Source organism: Triticum dicoccoides, chromosome 1A (genome assembly GCF_002162155.2).
Source record: "Triticum dicoccoides isolate Atlit2015 ecotype Zavitan chromosome 1A, WEW_v2.0, whole genome shotgun sequence".
In the NCBI taxonomy this organism is placed as follows: Eukaryota; Viridiplantae; Streptophyta; class Magnoliopsida; order Poales; family Poaceae; genus Triticum; species Triticum dicoccoides.
This window is the reverse complement of record NC_041380.1, coordinates 522,780,732-522,789,879: the sequence shown is the minus strand read 5'-3', so window position 1 is coordinate 522,789,879 and position 9,148 is coordinate 522,780,732. Positions and strand designations below refer to the sequence as shown.

The following is a 9,148-nucleotide window of genomic DNA, read 5'->3' as shown; positions in this document are numbered from 1 at the left end:
TGTCGGATACTTGCTGAGTAATCGCGATGGTCGAAAGTGATCGGTTAAGACGACCAGTGGCAGGACTTCGCGGTGACAGGCACTTGGGTATATTTTCCTGGGAGTGCCGCGTTGTTTTTTCCCTTGATCACGTGTAACACGTTTACTGTTTTGACTTCTGGTGGAAATTTCTTTTGTTCCCCCGTGTCTTGCTTGGGGGGCTCGTCCTCGTCTTCACTTGGTGTATCCTCCCCCTTGTGTACGGCGTTGAGCTTGCCGAACTGCTTGAAGACCCAACATTCTCTATGGGTATGATTAGCAGGTTTACCAGGGGTACTATGGATCTGACATACTTGGTCCAGAATTTTGTTGAGGCTGGATAGTTCATCCCCGGTGCCTTTAGGGGGCGGCTTTTGACCTGGCCGAGAGCTTTTGAATCCGACATTTACTGCCGTGCCCTTCGTGCTGTCTTCTTTATTCCGGCGTTTGTTATTGCTGTTGCGCCGTGATTTCCCGTTTCCATCTCTAACTTCAGATGTACTGGGGTCGCTGGTGCTGCACCTGGCTAGCCAGCTGTCCTCACCCGTGCAAAAGCGGGTCATGAGGTTTGTTAATGTGGCCATCGTTCTCGGCTTATTTTGGCCGAGGTGTTTGGCGAGCCATTCGTCACAGACGCTATGCTTGAAAGCTGCCAAGGCTTCGGCGTCCGGACAGTCGACAATCTGGTTCTTTTTAGTAAGAAACCTGTTCCAAAGCTTTCGGGCTGACTCTCCGGGCTGTTGAGTTATATGACTCAAATCGTCCGCATCCGGAGGCCGGACATAAGTCCCTTGAAAATTTGCCCCAAAGGCGTCTTCGAGCTCTTCCCAACTTCCAATGGAGCTTTCGGGGAGGCCTTTGAGCCAGTGACGAGCTGGCCCTTTGAGCTTGAGGGGTAAGTACTTGATGGCATGGAGATCATCTCCTCGAGCCATATGGATATGAAGGATGTAGTCCTCAATCCAGACCCCAGGGTCTGTTGTTCCGTCATATGCCTCTATGTTTACGGGCTTGAATCCCTCTGGAAATTCGTGGTCCAGCACCTCATCGGTGAAACATAGGGGGTGTGCAGCACCCCTGTAGCTGGGCGTACCACATTGCTCGGATGTTTGTTGTGTTGCATTGTATGCTGGGGCGCGCTTGCGTGGTCCATAGATGGATCTTGTTGCGCCGTCCTTTGGGTGCGAGCCCTCGCATGGGTCGCGTATTGTATTGTGAGCGGCGTTGTATGCCGCTCTGTGTTGGTAGAGGGGTCGTCTATCCGACCAGGTGGCTGCTTTGATATTTGGTTGTGGGGGTTCTGAGGCCTCCTCATCGAATTCGGATAGCAGCTTCCGCTTTGGGTAGCTCTTGGAGGGGCGATTGTCGCCGTACCTTGCTGCAGTGTTAAGTATTTTACTCCATCTGATTTGGAGTGTATCTTGCGCGGCCTTGAGCCTTTGCTTTTGCTTTTTCAGACTCCTCGCGGTGGCAACAAGCCTTTTATGGGTAGTTTGCTGCTCCGGGTGTCTGTCCGGCGTTATGTCGTCCGGACCATTATCCTTGATAGGATTTGTTTGTTCGGTTTGATTACCCGGATTGCCATTGTCCGGCAGCGGTTTGCCCTGCTCCAGCGCTGGGTCTGTGTGATCTCTATTTCTGTCGAGGCGGGATTTGGGGCGGCGCTTGCGTCGCCGCTTTGACTGCTTTTCGAGGGAACAAGCCTTCGGTGCGTCCTTCCGCTCCTTGTCGTCATCTTTTGGTGCGTCCACCATGTATACGTCATATGACGAGGTGGCGTTCCAGGGTCCAATAGGCACTGGTTCTTCATCTTCTCCTTCATCGGCGTCCATACCGTTGATGTCTTCGGAGTCGAAGTCGAGCATGTCGGTTAAATCGTCGATAGTGGCTACAAAGTGGGTGGTGGGTGGGCTTTGAATTTCTTCATCGTCCGCATCCCAATCTCGCTGATCGTAGTCCGGCCAGAGCTCTCCTGATAAAGAGAGAGACTTTAGTGATTTTATAATATCGCCAAAGGGCGAGTGCTGAAAGATGTCTGCGGCAGTAAACTCCATGATCGGCGCCCAATCGGATTCGACCGGCAGAGGCGCGAATGGTTCGGAGTCCGGAGAGGAGTCCGGCTCCTTGGAATCATGAGTCTCGCGGAGTGCGGGGCTGGTGTTCGGCTCGATCGCCATTAGGATCGCAGCCCCCGAGGCGGCGTCCAACCACCCATCCTCGATCGGCGCGGTTGGCTCCGAATTAAGGGTCAAAGCCGATGCGGGTGCGGCCTTCAGGGCACTGTTAGACGGCAGAGCTAGATCATGCTTGTCGTGGCAGTGCGGCGCGCTCGGCAGTGGCTCGAATCCGTCGAAGATCAAGTCCCCGCGGATGTCAGCCATGTAGTTTAAACTTCCAAATCTGACCTGACGGCCAGGGGCATAGCTTTCGATCTGCTCCAGATGGCCAAGTGAATTGGCCCGCAGTGCAAAGCCGCCGAAGACAGAGATCTGTCCGGGGAGACAAGTTTCACCCTGGATCGCATGGCTATCGATGATCGTAGGAGCCATCAAGCCTGACGGCGACGACACAGAGGAACTCTCAATGAAAGCACTAATGTCGGTGTCAAAACCGGCGGATCTCGGGTAGGGGGTCCCGAACTGTGCGTCTAGGCCGGATGGTAACAGGAGGCAAGGGACACGAAGTTTTACCCAGGTTCGGGCCCTCTCGATGGAGGTAAAACCCTACGTCCTGCTTGATTAATATTGATCATACAGGTAGTACAAGAGTAGATCTACCACGAGATCGGAGAGGCTAAACCCTAGAAGCTACCCTATGGTATGATTGTTGTTGTCTATGTTGTCCTACGAACTAAAACCTTCCGGTTTATATAGACACCGGAGAGGGTTGGGGTTACACAAAGTCGGTTACAATGGTAGGAGATCTATATATCCGTATCGCCAAGCTTCCCTTCCACGCCAAGGAAAGTCCCTTCCGGACACGGGACGAAGTCTTCAATCTTGTATCTTCATAGTCCAGGAGTCCGACTGAAGGTATAGTCCGGCCATCCGGACACCCCTAACCCAGGACTCCCTCAATGACCGAGACACATCTCCGGTCAATAGCGGAACCTGGATGCTCATATTGGCTCCTACATATTCTATGAAGATCCTTATCGGTCAAACTACATAACAACATGCGTTGTTCCCTTTGTCATCGGTATGTTACTTGCCCGAGATTCGATCGCCGGTATCATCATACCTAGTTCAATCTCGTCACCGGCAAGTCTCTTTACTCGTTCCGTAATTCATCATCCCGTAACTAACTCATTAGTCACATTGCTTGCAAGGATCATAGTGATGTGCATTACCGAGAGGGCCCAGAGATACCTCTCTAATACACGGAGTGACAAATCCTAATCTCGATCTATACCAACTTAACAAACACCATCGGAGACACCTATAGAACATCTTTATAATCACCCAGTTACGTTGTGACGTTTGATAGCACACAAGGTGTTCCTCCGGTATTCGGGAGTTGCATAATCTCATAGTCAGAGGAACATGTATAAGTCATGAAGAAAGCAATATCAATAAAAATAAATGGTCATTATGCTAAGCTAACGGATGGGTCTTGTCCATCACATCATTCTCTAATGATGTGATCCCGTTCATCAAATGACAACACATGTCTATGGTCAGGAAACTTAACCATCTTTGATTAACGAGCTAGTCTAGTAGAGGCATACTAGGGACACTCTGTTTGTCTATGTATTCACACATGTACTAAGTTTCCGGTTAATGCAATTCTAGTATGAATAATAAACATTTATCATGATATAAGGAAATATAAATAACAACTTTATTATTGCCTTTAGGGCATATTTCCTTCAAAAACAAGCCGCAACAACTATCGGACCGAGCCGGGCTACCGTAGACTGATCAACCCCAGTGGCCGCAGCTGAGCTTCATACTGTCACTGGCAGCGACGTCGGTTCCCTTTCCGTCGGCACCGCTGCACAGTCCGCACTACTTTCAACTTGACGTTTACCTCGACCTTCATGCCGACGTCGCAGTGCCCGGAGACGCCGTAGATGAAATATTGGGTCCCAACGATGGCAAGCGGAACAACATCGTTACCGGTCGGGAAAATCGCTACGGGGTTGGAGCCACTACAGGAGTCATACCCCGTCTTGCTCACCTCCACCACGTTGTGCACGATGGCGAAGTACTGGAACTTGAGCTCATCGCCAGGGGTGAACCTGATTCTCGAAACCCACTAGGAGTAGTTGGTCTGAAGGTCCCACGACCCGTCCGGCGCGCCCACTGTGTGGCTGGCGCCGAGCGCCGTCCCAAGGATGGTCACGGTCACGGTGATCAGAATAAGAGCTTTGGTCCCCATGGATTAAATATGGATCTACTAGCTAGCTGACTTTGTAGTAACTGAAAATATGTTGGGGGTGGAAGTTTGCGCTAGACAGAAAATTGGTTATGTTGTCTGGTCAACTAATGATCACAAGCTCCAAGGAAGCTAAAGAGTGAAATGGCTGCAGGATGGATGGTGTTGTGAGATCATTGATACTAGTGTGTCGTTTGACATCGATGGATGTGTTAAGGATCATCGGGTGTAAGCGCGTTGACCAGGTGACATAGAGTAGGTCCTCAAAAATACATGAAAATGACATCATACACGTTAGCTCCTGAAACTGATATCTTCTATATCTAAATAGCTAGCCTCCACTAACATATTTCTCTCAACATGCAAGCATACCACCTCATCATTCAACATGCATAGAAAAGGCCCACCCAACATGCAACTATGCATATTAAAAATCCACTTCAACATGCAAATATGCATGCATGTAAAATTCCATTCTATTATGATATTAAATTTAATTCATATATAGTTTTAAAAACTATTATTTCAAATATTCATGTTTCATGTAACCAAAATCTCACTAAAATACTGCAAAATATTCCCGCAACAACATGCGGGGCATCATCTAGTTATTATATATGCTTGACTCCATATAGCTTTAATACTCCCTCTATTTTTGTTTACAAGGCCACTATCAAAATTACAATTTGCAATTATACAAGGCCCCTAACATTAATCGAGGCAAAATTGATGACGTTTGCCTCGTACTTCCTCCTTTTCGGTTTATAGGGCTTATCTCAAAATTTTAGTTTTTCCATTTTATAAGGCTCAATTTGGTTGTTTTCCATCACATGTTCAGATTCCAAGGTGCATTAAATCATTGCATGCAAGTGTTAAGAGAAATTTGACCAATGCATGTACTTTATGCATGCATGCATTGCAATTTATGCACTGATAAACATAATTTTTTGAGGAAAACAAGTGCATTAATTAGGTGCTTTTGCAAACTACAAAAAGTATTCCACCATTCATCATCTACCTTGGTTGGTGAGATTTTTGAATTGAGCGCTATAAATCAAAAAGGAGGGAGTACTAGCACCCGAGGACATTAATATCTCTTGTGTGCATGCGGGAGTGAGAAGGTTAGCTTGCATTTTCAACATTAATCAACAAATGAGGAGTAAGAGGGTTGGCTTGTTGTGCGTGAGAGAGAAAAGCCACATTAATTAACACGACAAACAAGATGACAAGCTAGCTTTGCAACATTGACTTAAACATAGCATTGATTTTTACCTTGGTACCTGTAATATGTGTTTGTGGCCTTGTATACAAAAATGGAGAGAGTAGAAAACTAACAATGGAGAAGATGAGATCGGTAGCCTTCAGTAGACCGAGTCTGAGGACAAAGTAACGAAATCGTCAGTAGACCATGTCCAAACAATTAGTTAGGAAATCATCAGTAGCCATCCGTAGACCTTGTCCTAGTTCGATTTTGCAAGAAGATATGTTAAATCCAATTATAATGGAAAAATTACATTTAACAAAAGAACTGATTTACAATACACAAATAAGCATGCACGGCTGGTCAAGAAGAAAAAAGCACCACAACCGTCGGTCACTAAAAGAACAACACGAGACCAACCGCGACAATGGCTAGACCTAGCCGCGCCACCGCAGACTGGTCAATGCCAGCCGTCGTGGCCGAGCTTAATACAGTCTTATACCGGCACCGGAGCCGCTTCCCCGTCCCTTGGCACCGTTGTACTGTCCGCACTGCCTTCGATTTCACGTTGACTTGAAACTTCATATCGGCAATGCAATGCCCTGGAACGCCGCAAATGAAGTACCGCGTCCCTATGGCCGCAAGTGGGACGACATCAATGCCGGTCAGGAACATCGTGATGGGGCTGGAGCTATTGCAGGTGTCGTACCCAGCCTTTCTCACCTTCACCACATTGTGCACGGTGGTGGAGTACTGAAACTGGAGCTCATCGCCGATGGTACCTAGTTCTCGAAGGCCACAGGGTGTAGTTGGTCTGCACGTCCCATGATCCGGCCGGCGCGCCCATGACCGGTGCCGAGCACCACCCCGAGCATGGCCACGGCACAATGATCAGGATAAGAACTTTAGCCCCATTGATTAAATGTCTACCGACTAGCTAACTGAAAAGATCGGAGCTAGAAGTTAGCACTAGACAGAAATTTGATAGCATCCAAGGAAGTTGCACAGAGAAATGGCTACACGATGGAATGTGCCGTAAGATCATTGATGCCACTATGTCAAAATATATAGGCGATGGATTCGTTCAAACTAGGATCATCAGGTAAGACGCATGAATATGAGTAGTAGTACTCCCAGATGAATTTAAATACATGTTGGTGCGTGCATGCTTGGCTCACCTATTCTACTATGATAATCTAATAATGGTGCGATGGAATTCGTAGCCGAGAGTAGATTGGGTCTGGCGGCAAACCCTCAGGCTGCTATCGATCCGGTGCCCGAGCATGCTAAACATTAATTATTTGAACCTAATATTTGATTAACGTTATGAATGTATTGGTGCGCACGTGCATATTCGTACCGCACGATAATTGATTTATTAAGATGTATGTCACTGTAAAAATTGCAAAATAAAACGTAATCATCTATTCTCAAGTGTACACAAATTACGTACCATAGCTTTATTATATAGAAGGCAGGATAACAAATACAAGAAGGGTAGTAATAGGTGTTGGTCGACTGAATTTGGTCAAGATCGGTCACCGTGCGCGCCATTGTAATAGGCCATCAAGGACAGTTGGTTCACGAATCGTTCTCTCTCTCGAAATAAGCTTTCGCTCCCTTTATAGATAAAGGCATAAACAACCAAGCCGATACAAAATGACCCGATACAAGGCATTGAGAAGAACCTCATAAGCTGATCTAACGAAAATCGGTAATACTAGCCAAGAACGCTAAAAACACACTAAGTGCACCTAAACGCCTCGAGCTAGCAGCCGAGAAGAAGCACATGAAACCCACCACCGTGCAAGAGGAAGACCCACCCTCACCGGCGACGCCCCCAGGAGGGTAATGACACAAAGCGTCACCGCCGCCACATCAGCCGAAGCTAAGAATGGTTTCACCCTGAGAGTTGGACGCCAAGGAGAGGTCCAAGGCGATGCCCAAGAGGAATACAACACCCGCATGCCTTGTTGCCGCCGGCGCCAGAGCGCAAAGCTTTCGTTCGACCACAGCTCCCTCCACATCGAAGAAGCTCTAACGGGGACCCCACCACGACGGAATGGGAGCACCAAATCCAGATCAGGGCAAAGCTTCCATCGAAGTCGTCTGCTACGCCAAGATCACCCATCACCGTGCACCTCGCCACCCACAGGGCCAAGGTAAACCGTCAACACCCGCCACCACGTCGCTCGCTGGAGAGCTAAGCCACGTAGCCCGTGTCGGGGTTAAATCTGGCGGATCTCGGATAAGGGGTCCCGAGCTGATGATGTTAACTTCATGGTAACAGGATGAACAAGGGCTTGGCGAGCTGAACTCTTGTAATTTCTGGACACAAGATGAAAACGAAATATGGCAATGCTTTCAAAGCTTCACGAGCTGAAGTCTTGTAATTTGTGTTTCTTCTTTTTTTGGCTCAGTCTGTTAGGGTTTGTTTTCTTCATTTATCTTCTTTTCAGGCTAATCTCAAACCAGTGTGTACATACACTTCCCAATAATATAAAATATTGCAGTGGGTGTTTACCCCCACTATTTCGCCTTAAAAATCATGTTACTTATCTAGACAAATTTAGCTTTGCCTGAATTTCTGTTGTATATAATGGATGGATGCAATGGCATTGCACTCAACACATCTTTAATAAATTTATTTCATGGTTACACACTTGGTTATTATTTGGGTTTTGCAAGAAGATATGTTGAATCCAATTATAATGAATGCAATTACATTTAACAAAAGAATTGAATTTAATACACAAAGGGACCATTCTACGACCAAACAAGGAAAAAAGGACCACAATCATCGTTCACTCTAAAATAACAACGTAAGACCAGCCGCGCAACAACTATCAGACCAAGTTGGGCCACCCTAGACTGATCAACGCCAACCGCCGCAGCTGAGCGTAATACTGTCTCGGACTGGCAGCAACGCCGGTTCCTGTCCGTCGGTACCGTTGCACAGTCCGCACTTCTTTTGACTTGACGTTGACCTCAACCCGCAGATGAAATACCGGGTCCCGACGATGGCTAGCGGAACAACATCGTTACCAGTCGGGAAAGTTGCTATGGGGCTGGAGCTGTTGCAGGAGTCAGAACCCGTCTTGCTCACCTCGACCATGTTGTGCACGGCGGCGGAGTACTGGAACTTGAGCTCATCGCCGGTGGTGAACCTAATTCCCGAAACCCACCGGGAGTAGTTGGTCTAAAGGTTCCACGACCCGTCCGGCGCGCCTACGGTGTTGCTGGCACCGAGCGCTGTCCCAAGCATGGTCATGGCCACGGTCATCAGAATAAGTGCTTTGGTCTCCATGGATTAAATATGGATTTACTAGCTAGCTGACTTAGTAGTAACTGAAAATATGATGAGGGATGGAAGTTAACGTTAGAGAGAAAATTGGTTATGTTGCCTGATCAACTAATGATCACAAGCTCCAAGGAAGCTAATGAGAGAAATGGCTGCAGGATGGATGGTGTTGTGAGCTCATTGATACTAGTGTGTCGACATATATAGGCGATGGATGTGTTAAAGGATTGTCGGGTGTAAGCGCGTTGACA

The 9,148-nt window shown here is 47.5% G+C and overlaps 1 pseudogene; it reads right to left on the bottom strand.

Moving 5' to 3' along the window:
* Positions 1-3,938: 3,938 nt before the first annotated feature.
* Positions 3,939-8,903, bottom strand: LOC119354445 (annotated as a pseudogene).
* Positions 8,904-9,148: the final 245 nt, after the last annotated feature.